Source organism: Sinohyriopsis cumingii, chromosome 18, assembly GCF_028554795.1.
Source record: "Sinohyriopsis cumingii isolate HCF-2022 chromosome 18, ASM2855479v2, whole genome shotgun sequence".
NCBI lineage: Eukaryota > Metazoa > Mollusca > Bivalvia > Unionida > Unionidae > Sinohyriopsis > Sinohyriopsis cumingii.
In genome coordinates this window covers 20,671,198-20,695,955 of record NC_142978.1, presented here as the reverse complement: position 1 = coordinate 20,695,955, position 24,758 = coordinate 20,671,198, and positions in this window count along the sequence as shown.

The window sequence follows — 24,758 nt, the reverse complement described above, 5'->3', positions numbered from 1 at the left end:
TCTAGTTTGATGGTTGAGATATAAAGAAACAAAGACAGGCAGACCGACTTAGACAGCGAGAGATTAGAGTTCTTCTTTATGTTTCAACTGTAGAATATTTTGTATGTTGCCAAATCAAACAAATGCCTTTACATCTGTAACTTTCTTCCTCTGGTTATTTGATTCAACAGCCGAGAAAAATAAGGAATGTCAAGGTGTACGACAATGTCTGTATATCAGGCTCATTCCTTATTACCAGGAGCTTATATGATTGGTTTAGGGGTATTGTTTTAAAACAAATTTCACTCTCTAATATCTATCATTCCTTAATCGAAAATGTGATCTTGATGAATTCGCGTGAAACTCTAAATATCAATTGAAACTTCCAACTGTAATATATTTATTAAAGACGATTTTTTTTTGGGGGGGGGGACAGGGGCTATCTATCATTACTTTCTGCTGCCGAGGGGAGGAGATGAGAACTTGTTTTTAGACAAGAACAAGTACTGTATTTTATTATAAGGCTCTTCATATTGGTTTGCTAATGTATAGAGATTTCAATACAAACAAACATTATCCCTAAAGATTGTAAAACAGTATTAGTAAATGAAAAGGAAATTCCAAAATTGATTATGACATTTAGAAAGGTTAAACTGCATTACAGTAATCATTAGAAATCTGTAATTACTGCCACTACTGGTATGAGAGTAGTTCCTGGAGATAGTCAATGAATGCAGTCGTTGCCGCGTTGATAGTCATTATCGTAAACGCCTGTAAGAAAATTGATATTGCCCGCAGAGCACGTGTCTCAACTCGTCACTGCAAAACAATTGTAAACATAATGAAAGCAGCATAGCACTTAAATGTTGCTGATAAAAATGGATTTTATTTGATGCCTGAATGAGAAGTCTAAAGTAGCGCCGATTATCATGATATATTAGACGGAGGTCGCCAAGTCCGCGTCACTAACTTGTTTGAAGGAATATTAACTTAATATATGGAAGTCTAAAGAAATCCTAAAAGCATGAAGTTAAAATCTGCAAAATATCTTTTTCACACACACACACACACACACACACACACATATGCTCCTCTTGTTTGCTGTTATCCATCCCAACTACTGAAATATTCTTCCAATTCTTGTTAACTTGCCAAATGTGTTTGGTGTAGTTTGAAAATGAAGCATTTAACCGACAGACAGGTAATTGATAAACAGGATTGTTACGGTCTTTTTCTTTCTTCTTTTACTTTGTTTATGTTTCTTTTAAATAGAGTACATTCAATATCAGATAACCTTAACAATCCTTGATGGCGTGTTATCTTTGATGAATGTAAGAACAATTCTAGAGCGTGTCGGGCTCAATTCCATTAGCAAATAAACCCCGACTTCCTTTGCTTGTTATCTGATACATATTTTTCAGTGCTTTATATGCAATATATTGACAGAAAATAATTGTTGCCCATCTTAAACAAAGACCATTTCATGACATTCACGTCGATATTTATGACAAATTGTACACATGGTAATCCAGCCTACCTGACCATTGTACACATGGTAATCCAACCTAACTGACCATTGTACACATGGTAATCCAAACTACCTGACCATTGTACACATGGTAATCCAACCTACCTGACCATTGTGCACATGGCAATCCAACCGACCTGACCATTGGACACATGGTAATTCAACCTACCTGACCATTGAACACATGGTAATCCAACCGACCTGACCATTGAACAAATGGTAATCCAACCTACCTGACCATTGTACACATGGTAATCCAACCTACCTGACCATTGTACACATGGTAATCCAACTAACCTGACCATTGTACATATGGTAATTGAACCTACCTGACCATTGAACACATGGTAATCCAACCTACCGGACCATTGTACACATGGTAATCCAACTACCTGACCATTGGACAAATGGCAATCCTACCTACCTCACCATTGTACACATGGTAATCCAACTAACCTGACCAATGTACATATTTTAATTGAACCTACTTGACCATTGTACACATGGTAATTCCACCTAGCTGACCATTGTACACATGGTAATCCCACCTACCTGACCATTGTACACATGGTAATCCAATCTACCTGACCATTGTACACATGGTAATCCAAACTACCTGACCATTGGACAAATGACAATCCTACCTACCTGACCATTGTACACATGGTAATCCAACTAACCTGACCAATGTACATATTTAAATTGAACCTACTTGACCATTGTACACATGGTAATTCCACCTAGCTGACCATTGTACACATGGTAATCCCACCTACCTGACTATTGGAGACATGGTAATCCAACCTACCTGACCATTGGACACATGGTAATCCAACCTATCTGACCATTGGACACATAGTAATACAACCTACCTTACCAGTGTACACATATTAATCCAACCTACCTGACCATTGGACAAATTATAATCCAACCTACCTGACCATTGTACACATGGTAATCCAACCAACCTGACCATTGTACATATGGTCATCCAACCTACCTGACCATTGTACACATGATAATCCAACCTACCGGACCATTCTACACATGGTAACCCAACCTACCTGACCATTGTAAACATGGTAATCCAACCTACCTGACCATTGTACACATGGTAATCCCACCTATCTGACCAATGTACACATGGTAATCCAACCTACCTGACCATTGGACACATGGTAATCCAACCTACTTAACCATTGTACACATGGTAATCCAACGTACCCGACCATTAAACACATGGTAATTCCACCTACCTGACCATTGCACACATGGTAATCCAACCTACCTGACCATTGTACACATGGTAATCCAACCTACCTGACCATTGTACACATGGTAATCCAACCTACCTGACCATTGTACACATGGTAATCCAACCTACCTGACTATTGGAGACATGGTAATCCAACCTACCTGACCATTGTACACATGGTAATCCAGCCTACCTGACCATTGCACAAATGGTAATCCAGCCTACCTGACCATTGTACACATAGTAATCCAACCTACCTGACCATTGTACACATAGTAATCCAACCTACCTGACCATTGTACACATGAGAATCCAACCTACCTGACCATTGTACACATGGTAATCCAACCTACCTGACCATTGAACACACGGTAATCCAGCCTACCTGACCACTGAACACACGGTAATCCGACATACCTGACCACTGTACACATGGTAATCCAGCCTACCTGACCACTGAACACATGGTAATCCAACCTCCTGATCATTGTACACATGGTATTCCAACCTACCTGACCGTTGTATACATGGTAATGTAAACTTTCTGACCATTGTACACATGATAATCGAACCAACCTGACCATTGTACACAAGGTAATCCAACGTACATGACCATTGAACACACGGTAATCCAACCTACCTGACCACTGAACACACGGTAATCCAACCTACCAGACCATTGTACACATGGTAATCCACCCTACCTGACCAATGAACACATGGTAATCCAACCTACCTGACCATTCTACACATGGTAATCCAACCTAACTGACCGTTGTATACATGGTAATCCAACCTACCTGACCATTGTACACATGGCAATCGAGCCTACCTGACCATTGTACACACGGTAATCTACCTACCGGGCCATTCTATGCACGGTAATCCAACATACCAGACCAATGAACACACGGTAATCAAACCTACCTGACCACTGTACACATGGTAATCCAACCTATCTGACCATTGAACACATAGTAATCCAATCTACCTGACTATTGTACACATGGTAATCCAACCTATCTGACCATTGTACACATATCACTCCAACCCACCTGACCTTTGGACACATGGTAATTGAACCTATCTGACCATTGTACACATGGTAATCCAACCTATCTGACCATTGTACACATGGTAATCCAACCTACCTGACCATTGTACATATGGTAATCTAACCTACCTGACCATTGTACACATAGTAATCCAACCGACCTGACCATTGTACACATGAGAATCCAACCTACCTGACCATTGTGCACACGGTAATCCAACTTACCTGACCATTGTACACATAGTAATCCAACCTACCTGATACAGCAGTTATTATGCTTGTTTTGTAATTGCACGTTGCCCTTTTCTTTTTTCCGTTAGAATGGTATTTTCTAGATCCTACCAGAGATCAATGCAATTAAACATAGAATCCAGTGAATGCACACTTTTTATGTAAGCAGAACTCACAATTGTGGATCTGCTTCAATGGATTGTCATATGCTAAACCATGAATTCGGGAATACGTCAATTTTCTGCATCATGAAAGAAATCATTATTTTCAATTAATTGATAATCTTTCCAAAAATGTTGAAAAAGCGGAACCAGCGGCTGAACTCAATGATTTCGATGCAACTTAAATTTTAAATTCACATTTTCTACAATATTGAAATTTGCGCTAAAGTTTATGTCCTCAATATTCTTTCTAATTCTTTTTATCACTGATTGTATAATACAGTCTCACGAATACTTCCCCGAATTAGCAAATGCTCCTAGGACCATTTTGTTAAATGAAACACCTTTTATTTTATTTAATTCATACTTTCCAAGTTTGGCGAATATTATCTGAATCAAAATGCATCAGATAGGCAAAAGTGTAAGATGAAAATTTAGCATGAATTATTTTTGAATTTGCCTCTACGAAGTGCAGTTCCTCCCTGCTTATCGACGTCCGTGTCTGCACGTAGAACTTGCTGTATCTCAGCAACACTTACTTACTCGATTTTTAACACAGGTTTCATGGAATCAAACGAATAGCAAGGAGCCTTCAGATCCATCTGTGTAAACACGTTAATCCAATAAATCTTAATTTTGTTGAGATTTACTAAAGCACGATACTAGTTCTTTTTCAATAAATGATACTCGTATAGAACTCACATGTGAATTACGGCAGGGTTTTTTTTCACGCATCAGTGACTTTGTTTATTATGTGTTGAGTTTGTTCAGTGAGTAGGTGTGTGAAGATCAGACAGTTGCTTCTCTCTGAATATTACTCACATTCTGCAAAGCGGGTTTCTGTGATCTATATATGACCTCTTTGGTGACTTTTCGGAAGGTTTTACAGTGATCTGCATGGTTAAATTGTGAAACAAAGATCCGTTATTCTGAGTGGTTCACATTTACTACAAGCAGTAGTTAGCTCTATACGTATAATTTACATTTAGCTGACTTTGCTCACTTTTGTGAATTGAATTTGGAAATTTGATGCATCTATGTCACTTTACCCCCCCCCCTCCTTTTTATAAGGCCGCCTTTAGGCGGAAGATATTTTGCGATGTGCACAGTAAATCTTTCTTTCCGCATCATAACTTCAGTTTTACATCACTTATTTTCACTAAACGTAGTCGATATCTTGCACTCAGAGTAAGGAAGAAGCATTTGGTTTCGGGGTCTAAAGATCAAAATGCAAACGTCATTGTCACTGAACAATTAAATGCATTAGTTCCACATCACAGATCAAGGTCAAGCATTGGGAATGGTTTGCAATTTGGGCTAAGAAAAATGCCTTTATATCGATTGCGGATAAAGCAAGGGTCAATGGTCGAGGTCCCTGTGATCAAGCGAAGAGATAAATTATTTTTGGATAAAAATTTCAATTATCGACCAAGTGCCTTCACTAATTGTTTGGATGACTTACACGCTGGGTAAGAAAGCCTGTTGATTTTAATGCCAAAGATCATGATCATCGTAAGTGTAAGAAATAAATGTGCTTTTTGCATAATAGAATCAGTTTTAGACCACATACGTTGTTTCCGGAGGGCTTTCGCGTAAGGTATAGAGAAGGCTTATGTATTGTTGGGGTCAAAGGGTCAAGTTCAATGTGGCTAAAAAAAAGTGGGATTTTACAGAATAACTTTTATTTTAAGTAGTTTCCTTGACTAAACTTTGTGGGTGGTTTGCACTTCGGGCAATAAAGAAACATGTAGATTTGGTACCATCCCATTATCACACCCACCCGGGCCATCAGGTTCTAATCAGTTGCCCTCAGATTGTTTAAGTGCTTGTTATATTTAGTACAAAGCGCTCATTTTTCAGTCAAGCTTGGGGTTTATTTTGACACCATCCGTATATATGTTCGTCTCTCCGCTACTATATCTAAACCGCTAGCTGAAAATTTCCGAAACTTGGTCTTATAGTTTCCATAGCATACTGTAAATATTTTCATGAGTGAAATAATTTTTGCTCATTCCTCCAGGGAGGAGGTCATAGGTCAAATATACGAAAAGATCAATACAGTGTCATGCAAAGTGTATAAAAGCAGTTCAAGCAAGAAGACGAGTTAAATGTTTCAAAATGTCTGGGTTGAGGCCCAGAGTTTACAATCTCTTATTGCTCGTGGTGGTGAGGCGTTGTTTCATGAAATAAAAGGCAAGGAGAAAATGATGGTGCAGCACGGAACACTTACAAGCCTAAAAATGTAACGATCTCGGATTAAGTTGGGCATCGCGCATGACATGCCAGTAAATTTTAGAGCACATTCATTATTTGATGAAGAGGATATCCATTTTTATGTACAAATATTTATATTATATGTAAGTAGTTGAGATTCTGTTATTTATATCAAGGTTTTTTTTTTCCCCCATAATTACATTTCCACCGGAATAAAAAGGTGCAAAGCGTTTCATATCTGCCAGCCGTAAGACGTCTGTTTACGAAGCATGTTTCTGTGCAAGATATCCATGTCTCTTATGTTTGATATAGCTCTGCAAGATATAGCAGGGCAAATTTAAATCTCTAGTGCGAGACGAAATCTTCCTGTTAAATTCAGATTGGTAGCAATGCTTGCCTCTTTCATGTAACGCAATATATTAGGACGGGAGCAGAAATCGAGACTTGATAAGCAGGAAACGTCACACAAGGATACTAACTGCAGAGAAGCTACCAGAATTGTGTCCGTGTATTGTTGCTAGCGTTGTACGGACCCGTAAGAGTTCATATATAAGAAAAATGTCCTACACCTGCTCGATTGATGAAAAGTTCGCTTAGTGCTTTATTGGGTATTATTGGTGCAAAAATTTGTGGCTTATATGTGTGTGTGTGTGTGTGACTTGGATTTTTGACGTAGTTTTATAAGAAATTCAGTCATATCGCTACAATGTCTGCAGTGTGGCAGTTTATAGTGATGTCTAGCAATGGGGCATTATGCCGCATACATGTAGCATAATGTCCCACCCAGTCACATTATTCTGACACCAGGCCGATCATTCCTAACACTAACCTCTTAATGCTGAGATCCAAACGAGGCAGCTGTTAGTACCATTTTTGTCTTTGGTATGACTCGGCCGGGGATCAAACACACGACCTCCCGCATACGAGGCGGACGCTCTAACCACTAGGCCACCGGAGCGGTTGTGTGGCGTTTGAATGACTCGCTTGGTTACAAAAATAAAAACAGTTTCTTTTCCAAACTGCACAGGCTTACAATGTTTATTCGTTTATAAGTCGAGCCTAACTGCAAAATGCAGAGACCCGAATCTGCCTGTCACATAATGTACATGCAGATCTGGGTATGTGAAGTTTGTTAGGGATTTTTAAGGAGAAGAAACAACATAAACCCTAATCTGATGATTTATTACGCGACGTCAAATAATAGTGTATGTTGTTTGCTGTTAGAATCGATTTTGTATGCGAATGTATAGCACAATCGGTCTGAAAGCATCATATTCGTCCATCACACAGTCTGTCCCGGTAATTCAGTGACAGTTATTCCTCGTGTATATTGTGTTTGTGATTTGGATTTTTAACGTAGCTTAAAAATCACTACGATGTCTACAGTGTAACATTTTATAGTGATGTCTAGCACTGGGGCATCATGCCGCAGACATGTGGCATGATGTCCCACCCAGTCACATGATCCTGACACCAGGCCGACCAGTCATAACACTAACCTCTTAATGCTGAGCGCCAAGCGAGACAGCTGTTAGTACTATTTTTGCAAGTCTTTGGTATGACTCGACCGGGGATCGAACCCACGACCTCCCACATCCGAGGCGGACGCTCTAACCACTAGGCCACCGGAGCAGTCCCTCGTGTATATTAAAAAATGGATTTGAAAATTATCTTAAGCACGCTAAATTTAAATATAATCGTGCTCAAATTGAGCTTTACGGTTTGCGTCCAATACAAACAATTTGCATAGAGGGATGAATATTTCATAAGACCTTGCTTACACGCATTTTAAGGTCATAACACAAGTTTCTGTTCACATAAATAATTTATGCGATTAAATGTTTATTTTTATTTTAAGAAAGATTTTAAACGGCTTTTTAAAAAAATAAATGCAAATTTAAAGTGTAATATTTACTTATGTAGTACGCCGTATAAACAAGCAAAATTATTACATCCATTATATTTGTTATTAAGCAGTTGTTACCATTTCAAAAAATATTTTGTGACAATTGTTATTTATACGCTTGTAATATTGACCGAACGTCATCAATAGTAGAATACAAAACCATTCAACTTTTTCCGATTTTTATTTTCGTGTAATGTTGTTTAATCACCATGCACATATACCTTTGAAGTGACTTGTGAGTTTATCACTTTGTAAATATTAGGCAGGAAGCGGAGACACTTTCAGTGATGTAGAACCAGAGTCTGAATACATTTATTTGATGTCTATAAATAGTTGATAATTTAGCTATAACGAGCGTGTGAAAATTAGTCCTCTTGTTTAAGCATCGATTTTGCAATGCACAAGTTAGAAGATAAACAAGCACAAAACCTTGACAAAGCTTGCAATGGACAAGGATAAAAGATCTCAGAGCTGTATTAAATGTGTATTCAGCATTAGGGATATTATTAATTCCATAATAATTTGAACTGGCTAGTTAAGGCCAATATTCTATCACGTGATTCGAAACGTGTATCAGCATTCATCTCTGCTTGATCAAAGTATTGATGATTTCCTCAGGTTCTTTTCTTAAAATAACTTTTTATTAGCATTTGTTAGCACGCATAAACGTATGCCTGAAGGAAAAGAAGCAGTGATGTAATTGGAAAGGCAAATTTAAATCAATATTTAATCAGGGTGTCCACAATACCAATTCATCATTATTTCTGTATTTTTTCTAACAACAAATTGTGTTTCATTTCTGATATAGACAATGAAATTTAAAAAGTAAATGACGTCCGACATAACACCATGTCAGGCGGAATTATACTGAAACACTTCAGCTCTTCTATATGACGTCATGATGAGGTATCCTACAAGTTCACGGTGCCAACACCCATTTCCGCACATTTAAAATTATACATGCAAACTGTGCTTAGCAACAGTAACCAAAGCAGGTGTGTTGCGCATGTTTGAATGACGTCATGCTATGCACATGCAATTCTTGGCAAATGTTTTAATTATAAACAAAAAGAATGTCACAGTGAATCATGACATTTTCCCCTCAATCAAAGGGTTGGAAGAAGCAGATCTTCAACGGCATTTATGATGGTTATTTGAATAAGACAATATACGATTGAATCCAGATTTACTATTTTCCTCTCAAACTATAATGTTTATCTTATGCCTGTTTTAAAACTAGTTATTCCACTTACTTATAATAATCTGCATAGGTTCGAGTCTAGGATTCGGCTAATGTGGGTATGTGAGAAAGCTTGCCAGGAGCTTCTCGTGGGTCGGTGGTTTTTTCCTGGGTTTTCCCGGGTTCTTCCTCCGCCATTAATACTGGCCGCCATGTATAGCCTATCGTGTGCTGAAAAATGGCGTTAAACCCTATAACAACAACAACAACTTATAATAATAATAGTAGTAGTAATAGTAGTAGTAATAGTAGTAGTAATAGTAGTAGTAGGAGGAGGAGGAGCAAGAGGAATACTACTACCACTACTACTACCACTACTCATAACACTACTACTACTGCTACTAATAATAATATAAATAATAACAATAACAACAACAACAATAATAATAATAATAACAGCAATAATAATAATAACAACAACAATAATAATAATAATAATAATAATAATAATAACAGCAATAATAATAATAACAACAACAACAACAACAATAATAATAATAATAATAATAATAATAATAATAATAATAATAACAATAATAATAATAAAGTCAAACCAGAGTTTATGTTCTATATTAACGGAAGAGAGATTATGACAATAGAGACTAATTGTAGACGTATAAAATAACCATGGAAACAAAGTTTGATTGCCTAAGAACGTAAAATTGCTATTTTGGATTCTTCTTTGTTCAAATTGTTCTCTCTGGTCGAAGAATCTGATATGTCTCAAATCACATACCGGATATGGCTTGCTGCCCCAATGCGTCGAAGAACTCATGTTATTAACAGCAACAGTAGGGAAAATGATTGACAGCTATTATACACACTTAATTCATAAGACTGATATTCATGCGCATATGATAAGTAAGGCTGAACTATTTAATTTTTGATAGTTTCTTTTTTCTTCTTCAGTTTAGTTTTGGGATTTGATTAATTGATCTAAAGGTTGATAGTTATATAACAATATCATTAATTCAGTAATTAGATCTTGATTGCTAGATCACGTTTTGTTGTCAGACTAAGAAAATCAAGATCAAGGCTCGACGCTTCGTGCATCGTAATGATCCGTATGTTCTAGTGATGACAACTAGACCTAATCAAGATCCAATTACACTGGACAACAAATTTTTACAAAAGTCATGTTACTGAAATAAAATTAGTCAATTCTTATCAATTTTTATGTGCTGAACACGAATATGACAGTCAAATTGCAAAATTGGCTCTAGTTTTTTTGTAATCTGCAAGAAATTAATGTTTACATAACGAAATGCATTCCAATAGTAAAAGGTCAACTGTAATAGCCTACCTATAAAAAATCAAGTCATTGACTACATCTTAGATTTCTTCGCCTGTCTCTTGTACAGCTGTTCGGGAGCATCTCTGAGGAGTGTCCAGCAGTAGTCAGCCAGCATTGTAGTGGACCATTTTCCCTGGTATCTTTGTTCCATTGTTGCGATATCTTGATGAAAACGTTCGCCGTGTTCATCACTAACAATACCACAGTTGCTGGGAAAGAAATCCAAATGGGAATGAAGGAAGTGAATCTTTAGAGACATATTGCAGCCAAGTTTCTTATACTTCATCAACATGTCTTCTACTAGTTCCTTATAGTTTTCTGCCCTAACATTTCCGAGGAAGTTTGTAGAAACTAGGCGAAAAGCATTCCATGCTTGTTTCGCGTCACCTTCCAGCAAGTTGTTGAACCGGTCATCTTTGAAAAGCTCTCGAATCTGAGGACCCACAAAAACTCCCTCTTTAATCTTTGCTTCGCTGAGTCGAGGGAATTTTTCATGCAGGTATCGGAATGCTGGCAAAGTCCGGTCAATGGCTTTCACGAAGTTCTTCATCAAACCTAGTTTGATGTGAAGGGGTGGTAGCAAGATTTTCTGAGCCTCAACCAGAGCTGGGTGTTGGATATTCTTCTCTCCAATGGCTACATTCTGCCTGTGAGTCCATTCCTTCCTCATGTAGTGCATTTCCCTTGCTCGGCTATCCCACTCGCATAAGAAACACATGTATTTTGTATATCCTTGCTGCAGTCCCATTAAAAGGGCAACTACCTTCAAATCACCACAGAGGTGCCAGCTGTACTTGTTATACTCAATGGAATTCAGTAGCTGCCTTAAGTTATCGTATGTCTCTTTCATGTGGACAGCATACGCTACTGGAATAGATGGAAGAATGTTTCCATTGTGCAAAAGCACAGCCTTGAGACTCAGTTTCGAAGAGTCCACAAATAGTCTCCATTCTTGTGGGTCATGAGTGATTTTTAAAGCATTCATGAGGCCCTCAATATCGGAACAGAATATCAGATTACTTTCCTTTCTGAAGAAAGGCTCCAATTGCTGGTGGCGCTTTCGATATGCAGTAATTGTGACATCTTCTTCTAGAAGATTCCATTGTTGGAGTCTTGATCCTAGCAATTCTGCCTTGTTCTTTGATAAGTCCAAATCACGAATCAGGTCATTTAGTTCTTCCTGTGTTATTCTGTGTGGGGTTGATGATGCACCACAGTGAAAATCTGGATCACTGCATGCTGATGGACCAGGAGAAGAACAGGTCGACTCACCTTTGTCTTCGTCAGATGAATCAAGAGAATATTCTGCTGGAGGTTCTGGAATAGGAAGTCCCTCACCATGTGGAACTGGTCTCAATGCAGACGGAATGTTTGGGTAGACTATTCTCGACTTCTTTCGCTTCGTTATTCCGCCGGAAAGAGGAGGAACCAAGCAGAAGTAACAGTCATTTAGGTGGTTGCTTGGCTCTCTCCACACCATTGGGACTGCAAACGGCATTGATGACCTTTTGCAATTCAACCACTGTGAAAGCTGTGTTGTACATGTAGCACAGCATATATGCGGAGCCCAAGGCTTGTCTTGGTCACCAACCTTGCATCCGAAGTAAAGATGATATGCCTTCTTCACTTGAGAATTGATACTTTTCTTCTGGTTGGCAAATGTCACTTCCCCACAAATATAGCAAAAATTGTCCGCGGTATTAACACACTTTCGAGGCATTACTGTTCTTTATTGTACGTAAATGGATAAAATAATAAGTTTTATGTAACAGTAGCTTGAACTGTCTCGCACAACGTCTAAAATATTTTAAATGCTGAACCTATCTGATTGGGCTTTATATAGTACACTGCTTACGTCAGCTTCAGCAGCCGCCTGGCATTAGTATAATAGGCCTACACATGTATAGTACACTGCTGACGTCAACTTACTTCAGCAGCCGCATGGCATTAGTGTTGCATTGCATCAGAAAATGATGCAATCAACTGTGGATGATGTGAGCATGATGGTATTATGCAATGTTACATCATTATTCCGGATGTTGCTGCAGTCCTACTGGAGAAATTTACACAGTGAAACATAGAAAATGAGGTATATGAATATCTTCAAAACGAGAGCCAATACAAATTTTTCACGGTTATATTCGTGTTCGGCACACCAAAATACTACAGATTAGGGCCTTTTCAAGTCAGTAATGATTTCACTGTTGACCAGTGTTACTGTTGTTACGAGTCTATACTCTTAAAAAATGTAACAGAAAAGAGTGAAGACAACAAGCTTTGTAATAAATAATAAATAATTTATTTTCCTAGAATACAAAGTGAAAAATTAGAAGAATGAACTTACGGTATTGCGAAATAAATCCAAAAACAATCCAAGAATTAAAGACTCAGTCCCTAGTAATAAAACTTCCTGAATAAAATTCAGTTCAAGTCCTGAAGAGATCCAACATTGGAGGCGATGACGTGTCTGTTATAACCTACGAAGTACTGATGTGTCAATAGTCTTTTGTTGAATCACATAAATATTATTCCAGGATTGAATTCAGTATAAAGTCCAATGAATGTCTTTATCCAAGAAATTGTCAGCACTTTTGTATTGTCAGAGAAAATAATCACTTGAATTCAATAATTTGAAGAAAATAAAATTCAGCCTAAATTGGTCACAACATAATACTACTTAAAGTGCTAAATGTTAAACATAATGTTGTTCTCCGTTTGACCTCATGTCAGAATTAGCATGTTCTAAAAACAACCATCACCTAATGAAAAATAGCCTTCTAGAATGATCTAATGAGCCTTGTTTATTTACAACACAAAAGCCTACACAATTCACTTATGAGTCTCCAAAACCCAGAACCTTGTCAACATATTTACTCCTTCTTTGTTTACATGAACAATAATCCTGATAATAAGCTCATCCACATAGGGAATAATAAAGCTATTATTGGTCGTTTACATAAATGAAATAAATTTAAAACAAAATAAAAAAGACAATCAGGTCAAGCAGAAATGAATTCAATTTTGGACAAGGGCAAGTCAAGGATACAATGTTACATTAGAATAACGTGTAATGGAATAAGCAATTTAAAACTAACAAACAAACAATGAAATTAAATATACATAATATAGTATGCATGCACAGGATAAAGACAAACACTATATTGTTTCATGTGCCCATTAAACTTCTGTTTTCAAGCGCAGAAATATCGATGCAGTCTTTTCAAAGGGTAACTCTCTAATCTGAAATCTATACTCGCTTTAATTTTGCACTGTAGTTTTGTCTCTATAATTAATAATAGACTGAGTCCCAGATATTTTCATTTGGTACAGTTTTCTTGTCTCTATAAGAAGTAAGACTGGATTCCAGATGTTTTAATTTGTACAGTACTCTTGTCTCATTAAGAAATAAGAAACTGGATCCCAGATGTTTTAATTCGTACATTTGTTGTTGTTAAGTTTAATTATAGTAGCGTTCGCACAATTGTGCATGTGCCACTTTTTTCTGACTGCACCGCAGCCTGATAGTTGTTCCTGGGAAAGGGGATGGTGCCACCTCCCCCACGCTTTTATGGATTCAAGGAACCCTGATAGTTTGGCCTCAATCTGTGGGTCCATAAATGTCACTACAGTTGAATGGTTGGCTGTCATTAGTGGGAAGGAGAGCTCGGGAACGGTCCTGCTTGCTTTACATCGCTGGTTTCCTGTTGCATTTGCCTGTTGTTTTTTTTTTCCGAGATTTTTTTTTTGTTCTTTGTTTTCTTCTTCAAAATGTTCTAAAAGGAGGGGGGGGGGTGTTCTATGCTGTTTATAGAGGTTCTTAGTAGATATCATGTATGAAGAGAGATTTTCAAGGTTATTATGGTATTACTAGTCGAGGTGTTTAGGGTGTGTTTCCTACGTTATGTTATTTATAAGTTTTTAGATATTACCTCTTTAAGTTATTTATTAATTGATGTTTTTAGAGATTGAATGTTATTTATACTTTATTTAGCAAGAGACCGGAGTCCTAGCCGATTACACGGTTCGTTAAGGACATCTAGGACAGGAATCCTAGCTGATTACTCGGTTCGTTAAGGACATCTAGGACATCCGATTTTGCGGTTTCCTTAGTTTTTTATAGGTGCTTCGTAAGTGAATTATTTATTAATACTTTTATAAAATTGAATGATATGTTATGGTTTTTTATGTGGTGGCTTCTAAATTTATTAAGCTAGTTACTGGGTCTTTTGGTTTTGTGGGGATAGTAATTATATTTTGTTCCTAAGTCCTGCTGAGTCTATGAATTGATTTATATTTTTATATGCTGATTGTTTATTTTTATTAGAGTCCATAAGTAACTCTGGGTATGTGTGTGGTGATCCAATCTCTTTTTGGTTTTTGATAAATATTTTCCGAGCGGGTTGATATTTTGGGCATATATTGAATACGTGGTGTAGATCTTCGCTGGTGTGGCAGTTAAAGCAGTTAATGGTTGCTGGTTTGGGTCCTATAAACCTTCCAAAACTGCTTGCTAGTTTAGTTTTTCCAGTTATTATCCTGTTTATGGTTGTCTGTTCTAAATAGGTACCCTTAGGTAGCTGTATGTTCCTATCTGCGTTTTTTGGGGTTTCATGGTGCATTTTACCTTTTGCGGAGGAGTTCCAAAAATCTTGCCATGTTTGGTCTATATATGTTTGTGCGAAGCTTATTGCTTCTGTAGAGCTATAGTTAAGCTTGATAGAGTTTTGATCTCCTAGTTTGGTTTTTGCAACTTTGTCTGCTGTTTCGTTGCCAGAGATTCCAATGTGCGACGGTATCCACATGAGCTCGACTAATTGATGTGCTGTGGTGATATCGTCGATTATTTGGCATGCTCTGTCGAGGAATTGTTCCCTAGAGTGTGTATTGAGATTTTGGATCGATTTGATAACGCTTACTTTTTCCTCTGTAAGAAATTAGACACCGAGTCCCATTGTTATTTTTCATTCGTGATACTGTTAGGATCAATTAACCTCTCTACTTGTTTAATTAATTAGCTCTTGACCACAAAGTGGACTTTTAATCTCGTTTTAGTCACTGGTCAGGCTTTGTTTGTAATCACATAATATATTCTACAGTAACGATTGAACATTGCAGAATTCCTTCCAATTGTAATGATCACAACAACCAAGGAAATGGACACATAGAAGATTACACTTTTTCTCAACATTATAAACATTCAGGCACCATTAATATATATTTTAAGTTTACTTCGACCTTTGCAGTTAGTCGGAAGAGAATCTGTAGAAGAAATGATAATGGAGCACTAAGAGTCCCAAGACAGGTAGACGTTATTGATAGTTCGTGATGTTGTCTGTTTAGTGAGACGCTAGACTCTAAATTAGCCAAAGTCCTCTGGTATTTTGAATTTAATTCAAGAAAGCGTTTATTTTAGCTGGAGTCATACAAAATTGTGATCCAAACATATATGTAACTTAATTACGAGTTCGAGTACTGAATTAGGCTTTGCTGATGAATTCCTGACAGGAAACAGAGGGCGTCCGAATTCATATACTACTCGAATAATATTCAGTTTTATCATGTCGACATATTGTGATTGATTAGTAAATGGTCGAGATGCAGTGTTTATGAATAGCTATAATCGTCTTATTTTCCCTTTTGCTTCCAACGTAAATAAACCAAAGAAACGAAACACTTTTCATCTAGACAACCAAAATGTGTTTACGAAACGCATTTCCGTGCAAGATATTAGTGTCTCGTAGGACTGATAAAAGTCTGCTCGATATAGAATAACTCTAATATTGCATAAATACTCCTGTCGATTGTGATTATAATATTCATTGCATGACGTTATGCAGTTAGATGGAACATAATGCATCTCATCGTTAAGACGAAGGTTGCAGATTAATTTATGTCATATAAAAGTCAGACCCTATAAGAGACTCTCATTTTATGGAAGACATACCTATATATGAAAGTCAAATTCTCGAAGAGAATCTTTTATTTATGAAAGCGCAGACTTATACTATGTGGGACACTTTTAATTTAAGGCACGCTGAAAGGTACTACTTAGTTAATTGCACACTGAAAGGCACTACCTTATAAGACGCACACTGAACGGTACTGCTTATTTAAAGAGGTACAGAACTACAGTACCTAATTAAAGGCACGCTGAAAGGTACTGCTTAATTAAAGGTACACTCGGAGACGCTGCTTAACTGAGGAGACATTGAAAGGCACAGCTTAATTAAAGAGACATTGAAAGGCACTGTTTAATTAAAGAGATATTGAAAGGCACTGCTTAATTAAAGAGACATTGAAAGGCACTGCTTAATTAAAGAGACATTGAAAGGCACTGCTTAATCAAAGAGACATTGAAAGGCACTGCTTAATTAAAGGCACACTGAAAGCTTCTTCACATTCACGTTTTGTATATGACATCTAGTTGACGTTCACTTTATGTACAAATTCAAATAGGTATACTTATATATTTTCAACGATTTCTTCCTTGTTCAGCCCTGTGTCCGGGCAGACCAAACCTGCTTGTTTTCCTTTTAAAATTGGCAAGTAGCTATCTACAAAGATTGAACTGTAGAGATTAATCCAAAATCGAATATTTGAGCAAGTCTACAGATAAAATTTGAGAGGCAACTCATCAGAGGTAATAATATTCTACCGCGTAGGCTATCATACTGTCAAAACCGCACTGCGCTGAAATGAGAAATATTAAACAGGTGTCAAGAGTACACTGAGCGTGCTGTTCTTTACTGTTGTAGAAAACTGGAGTATTTGTTTTAGGGATATCAGTAGTTGAAGGTCTAAACATATGTTTGTTTTTAGATAAGTGATTTCTTCATGCAATTACGACTTTAAATTCACAATAAATAATGTAATATCTTTACATAAAATTTTTGTTTTGGGTTTAACGCTATTTCTCAGCGCAAAATAGGATATACATGACGACCAGTGTAAGTGGTGGAGGAAGAACACGAAATAAAAACCCTGGCAAGAACCACCGACCCACGAATATATTAACAGTTTTCTTGCATGTCCACATTGGACGAACCGGAGACTCGAACCCAGGCGGACATAGGTGAAATTGTAGTGATCGGTACAGCCGAATAGTACATTCTGAAGCAATTGTGCAATATTTTCACGAGTAATCTGCCTAAAAAGCAAAGCCATATTATTCGAACCACCGAAGTTTAGACGAGCAAGGCCATTATATTATTCCAGCCGTCAAAGTTAAGACGAGTAAATCTATATAAACCTTCGATAACAAAAATTCACCAATAATTTCACCACCACCAAAGTTATAATACACTATAGTTAAGTTCCTCATAAGACGTGCCCAGTCATAACGATTTTTGCTGTTGTTGTTGTTGTTGTAGGGTTTAACGCCATTTTCAGCACACGATAGGCTATACATGGCAGCCAGTATTAATGGTGGAGGAAGAACCCTGGAAAACCCCAGAAAGAACCACCGACCCACGGGAAGTTACTGGCAAGCTTTCTCACATACCCACATTAGCCGAATCCGAGAATCGAACCCACGCAGACAGAGATGAGATGGCAGTGATCCGTAACGGTGAGCGCTTTAGACCACTCGGCCACTCGGGGCCCCCAACGATATTTGCAAATGGCACAGCAAAAGTCTGATTTTAATAAACATAGTACTAGATCAACACTCTTCAAGTTTGTCTTCTAATAGAATGTAGTGGCATAGTAAAACATGAACAGAAAATTGTCAATTAATTTGTTCATGATTTATATATTATTTATTGATTTTATTTTTATGCACTAAATATGGATACATCATCATCAATCGTAGAAGCCAGCTTGGCATTTCTGCGATTTATTCATTACCTCTAATAAAATGTATATGCTACACAGGTTACCCTTTGATGTCAGTTGATCAATTGTGTAAATATTATAAGTTTTGGATTTGCTAGATGTATAACAATTATTTGCTGTCAGTAAATAGCCATAAATTGAAAGATCTTGTAATGGTCTTCCAACATCTTGCAATGGTCTTCCAACATCTTGCAATGGTCTTCCAACAGAATAAGAGAAAAAGTGGTATAGAATCATCATCTTAAAAGAAAATATTTGAAAATTTATGAAATGAAAGGCTCTAAAGGCATATATAAGAATTTTGTTTTCGACTGGAAATAAGGACTTGATGGCGTATAGATACTCAAAAGACACAGACTGTATCAGGACAATATTGGATGCGAACCTCAGTAATTTTCTATAGCTGCAGTCATGCGTGTTTAACCAGTCTGTCAGTGATTTCCAGTGGTACAGTGTAATAAAAAGTATTAAACGTTAACAGTTACTCTTTTTGTATGTATGTATGTATGTATGTATGTATGTATGTATGTACGTACGTACGTACGTACGTATATGTATGTATGCATGTATGTATGGTTGTATGTATGTATGTATGTATGTATGTACGCTGGTAGAGTTTTACAGCACATCAGCGATAATTTGTACATGTAGCGCCAACAAAAGATTAAATTCCGAAAATGTAAAAGTAAAATGTACACAAATTTTGAAATTTAAACCCTTCCAGAAAATTGTATAATTAAGTACAAGATAAAATATTACACGTAAAGACGCTATTGTGCACACTTCTCTTCTCTGCGCAAATTAAAATAATAAAATTGGAGGAATGTATCTCTATATTTATAAAACAGTTACGTACACGAAAAGGTAACTGTCACAAAGTTTTCGTTTAACTACAATATTTTCCAGGAACTTTGTGCGGCACAGTTTTAAAATTTAATTAGGTGGTTGCAACTCTGTTTAGATTACCACATTACTAAAAATTAGTTTACCGTGACTTATATTTTACCCCCTCTATGACCTTTGCCGTCATTTTAGTTTAAAATTTCTCTCTTGTAGATTATTTAGTGTAAGGTTATGCAACTTAATGTGTAGAATCATTTAAGTGTGTCCTGCACCATGATGACAGAAAATAGGTCACTATTGTATTTTTACTATTAATTAGTTGCGGGGCACTTCTTATTGCACCTGTCAACTATAATTTAATGTGATTGTGTTAGTTCTACACCCATTAGAGAAGAATACGTTACCGTTTTCTTTATTAAATTCTTAACTACCTATGAATGATTTTTTCATTTTCAATTTAAGCACTTTATGTTCTCTATACCACATGCTTTTCTTGAATGATACTTATTAAATTGTTCAGGTTTTTACTTACTTAGCTGCTATTCATTTTAGAGCAACGTCAAAATGTTAAGACATTTCTGTCCTTTACCAATTATATGCATTGCAATATATAGTGATAATGGGTGCGTGCTGTCCAGTTATGTTCACAGTCTGGTTACAAAACGTCCCATACTATTTCTTAGTGAAAGTCCCTTAACAGTCTTTTTAATGTTTAATTTGGTTTAGAGGTATCTTTCTGGGAAAAGTCTGTGGCGCCCAAATACAAATATTAGCATTGGTTATACCCAATTTAATGGTTGCAAATGCCTCATGGGAAGGAAGAACGGAGACTGCCCAGCTTGCTGGTTTGCAAATATATTTAATTGAATCAGACGTGTTTCGTTTTTACAAAAAAAGTGATTTGATAAACAAATTTGAAGTGTTAATATGTTTCAGTTATGTTGCTTCTTTAGTAGTTAACACTTGCTCACCTACTCTGTTAAGAAAACTCTTGCCAGCCCACCCTATTTTATTTCGGCTAACATCTTTCTCTTTTATATTTTATGGTTTTATCGTGCTGTGGTTTCCTCTAAGTTCTGACTGTTGATTCACTGAATTAATTGATATGCTATAATCGTCTTACATTATAAACCACGCAAAAAAGCTAAACACTTCATATTCATATTCATATTTATGTTTGATAAAGCACGGCGATTTAAAACACCGGGGCATGAATGATTACCGCTGTCGAATTGCATTTGTACCAGTTACTGCTTCTCTTACGAAAGGTTAGGTTGTGATATGGACACAGCAATTGAACCCCAAACACAATTAATTTTACTATATATTCTCTACATTTGTTTCTCAGTACTGAACTTTCCAATGTGTGACAATCAATACAGATCATATGTTGATCTAAAATACCTTCAAAGATGACTTCACGGTGAAGTTCTTGTCATTGATTTACCGTTATTTCTTTGAGAGGCTGGATTGTAAACAAACCAAGGTGCAACGGAACATATATTTCACCTCCGGATCATCACCAAGGCCTTATTACTCACTGTACACTGTCGGGGAAACACACATAGACAACCACACCATAAGCTCACATTCTAAAGACAATACAATTGCCTTTAAATCCGTTATCAAGAATGCCTAAATCTAACTCTTGTATTACCATCAAAAGGAGACATCAAAACTGTTCTAAAAATAGACTGGGCTACATTCGTGGGTACTGAACCAGAGCTATTAATTGTGATCTGATTCCAATTAGGACATCATGACATCATCACCAAGAAATGTCCAACAAAGATGTCAGTTAAAATATTGCCATGTAGCAGTTCAACTATAACATCGAGTCATACATTTGGATAGCCTACCAATGTTATCGCTGGCAAACGTGTGTACCACTGCGTAAATGTAATTACACTGAAACTTTGAGAACAGAATGCACGTTACCAAGGCGACTGTCGTTACCTTTCATCAGCTAAGTTTAATGGTCATGCTTTAAAATTTTCATATATCGTTAATCAACTGTTCAGTATGTACTCAAAAGTAATGCAAATTAAGGTGAGGGAAAATTGGCAAAATAAACTACCATGCCATAAATAACTCAATAAACTCAAATGTCATGTGATGGCGCGCTTTTCAACGCTCTTGTGATCGGACATTTTTGGAGGAGCGATCGCAGATCTTCGTCATGGGCTAACAACAATACAATAAGATGAGAAGGCAATTCTGTGTTTTGTACCTGCTACACTGAAGATTTGGGAAAAATAACACTCATAATTTTGCGCTGCGGTTATTGTTAAGTGGAATTTTTTTTTTAACCGTATTGTGGGGGAATGGAATAAACGCTAATTTACATATAACATCTATATTAACGAAATAGACAAGCAGCTTATATTTCAAGATAATATTGTCTTATTATTACAGGCATTTGTGTAATAGAAACACATGGATGTCAAAATTGTTCCATGCTTGCTCGTTTTTTATTATAGGATTAAATGATCATGGCTGGGTAATTAACAATGTAAAATTTTTACCTACTCACTCACAAAGTAAAGATAGTCTGAAATACGTTATGCTAACTTTCTGAATGATGGGGTAAAATTCACAAATTGATAAATACCCAACCATGATCTTTTAATTCTTATAACTCCAATTTACTTCCCTTCTGTCATCACATTCATCAGATTTTATAAACAGAACATTCATTCACTTTTATGTAGATCGAAGGTTTCTTTAATTAACCACTTAACTGTGACAGAATACATAGCCTTATCTTCGCTGGCCAAAAGTCATATATTTTTTTACAGTAATACAGGGTAGAGTGTCATTGCGGGTCGTGCCAGTGATACTTTTTATGATCATTATTTTAATATACAAAATTGGTTGATACTGTTTAAACCAGTCTATTTCTTTTCTTTTTTATTCTAGAATTACGCTTGCATATGGCATGTGTTGTTATATCATCCTTTGTTACTTTCAACGCATTTCGATCTTTCGAAAGCAAAATCGTGTCCATTTTTAGTGAGATCCCTTGCTTGACATATAACCCTGACCTTTAATAACAGTTGCTGGAACGTGTTTCGAGGAGACATAGAATAATTTCGGAAGAATTTCTTCCAAAGTCTGCCAGATGCCTTTTTCGGCAAAAGGGGTGAGTGTTAGAGCGCATGAAGGTCTGTGCAGTTACATTGTATTAACTTCTAATAGTCGATTTTAATCTGGGGTTTGTGAATTTACATCGGAAGTCACGGGGGGGGGGGAGGTGGAAGAATCTTCTTGTTATTATTAGGGTGTAAGGCGATCATATATATATAAAACTTCATATCATATGACTTGGAAAAGTAGTCCGCATAATGTATCGATGGGTAAAAGATTCTAGATCAGTATCACTTGACTGTTTACATCCAATCAAAACGTAGAAAACGCGGTCAATTCGTTGGAATTATATGTTTATTTGGTAGTGTCGCATTTGTGTTGTTAAAAGTTGTATAAATATAAACCTTTCTCAGTGTCGTTTGTGACAATGTACTTGCACACATTTAAGTGCATTTTGCAATAATTTAGATATACATAGTTACACTTTATATATGTCATGTACTAGGGTTTGATGGCACTTCAATGTTTGATAAAATTCAAGCATAACCACACAGTCGTCAAATGTTATCATATATTTTAATTAATTCTTGTTGCAGGATGAAAATGAAAGCAGATTCTTACTTTGAGCAATGCACCAAATCTTTTTTTTTAAAAGCCCGATCGACCAAAGGAAGTCAGTTAACAAAAACGACATATCTGTGGCTTTATGTTCTCCTAAATAAAAGATGTCCTTCTAAAACCAATGATCTAAAATTGTTATTAACATGTGTAACGATTTCTGTGTCGTTTTGCCGGGAATTCTTTTCTTCGACACTTATTACTGAGTCAAAATCATCATATAAGAATTTTACCTTTGTAAATTTATCTGACTTATTCCTTTTATATACCTTGCTTAACAACACCCTCACCCCAAAAATAATATTCTATTTGATGTTTGCCAAGTCAAAAGGTATTCACTTCAACAATTCCTTTCCTTGTTTCACAGTAAATTCAGTGCAGTCAGGGTAACAAGCTGCAGTCATACGTCACTATATATGGAAAGTTCGAAATTTCCAAAGATTGAGACGATGTTGGAGCATCTGTACCGGATACAGCCTCAGTTTTACTGCATAAATTACAACTATGCTCAAAGCTATGAACTACAATGAAACCTATCTAAAATCAAATTTCCTCATCTTTTCGGGCTCCATTTCCACACTAAAAGCCTTGCAAAGTTTCAAAATCCGTTAATATCTCAGACCATGCTAAGCACGGTGTGATAAAATTATTCTGTTTTTGTTGGCTGCCTAGTCACATTTTTATAAAGGGATATGACAGGAAAAATAAAGCAAACAAACTTTCTGTACAGTCACCAATATTTGAACAGAAGATTTCACAGAATGACTTAAAATATTAAATAAATTTTCATGTTCTTTCTATATGGCAAAACAGGTGGAATGAGGCCTCCATAGACAAGCTTAAGAAAATCAAATCCACACCTCTCGTATAGAACTAATCGGTTAGCTGAGGTGGTATTGTGTAGCTCACGAATCGGGCACACACACACACACACACACACACACACACACACACACACACACACACACATTCTTGTATTTGGTGGATATAGAGGACTTGTGTATGGAACCGCGTACCGAGGACATTTGCTCTGGCGATGTTAGAGCAAAATCAAATACTGTTTGAGGCAGTACATTAATAAGAAATGGTGATGTGTCAAGGAGGGAACTGTATTATCAGTTCTAAGGAATATGAAATTTAGCAATGCAAGCGAGGACGCACACGTATATACAAATTTTCTGTATAATCCATACAAACTAAGGACGCACACTATTTGACAAAATCACGGAGACCGTGGACATTCGTACATTATGATCAACAAGGACATATTTGCACATCTAATCCAGTCTTAACAATCAGTACGGCCGCTCAGGTGGCCTAGTGGTTTGAGCGTCCGCCTCGGATGCGGGAGGTTGCGGGTTAGAACCCAGGCAAAGCCATAACAAAGACATGACAATGGTACTAACAGCTGCCTCGCTAGTCGCTCAGCATTAGGAGGTTAGTGTTATGACTTAGTCGGCCTGGTGTAAAAATAATGTGACTGCGTGTGACATCAGGCTACATGTATGTGGCGTA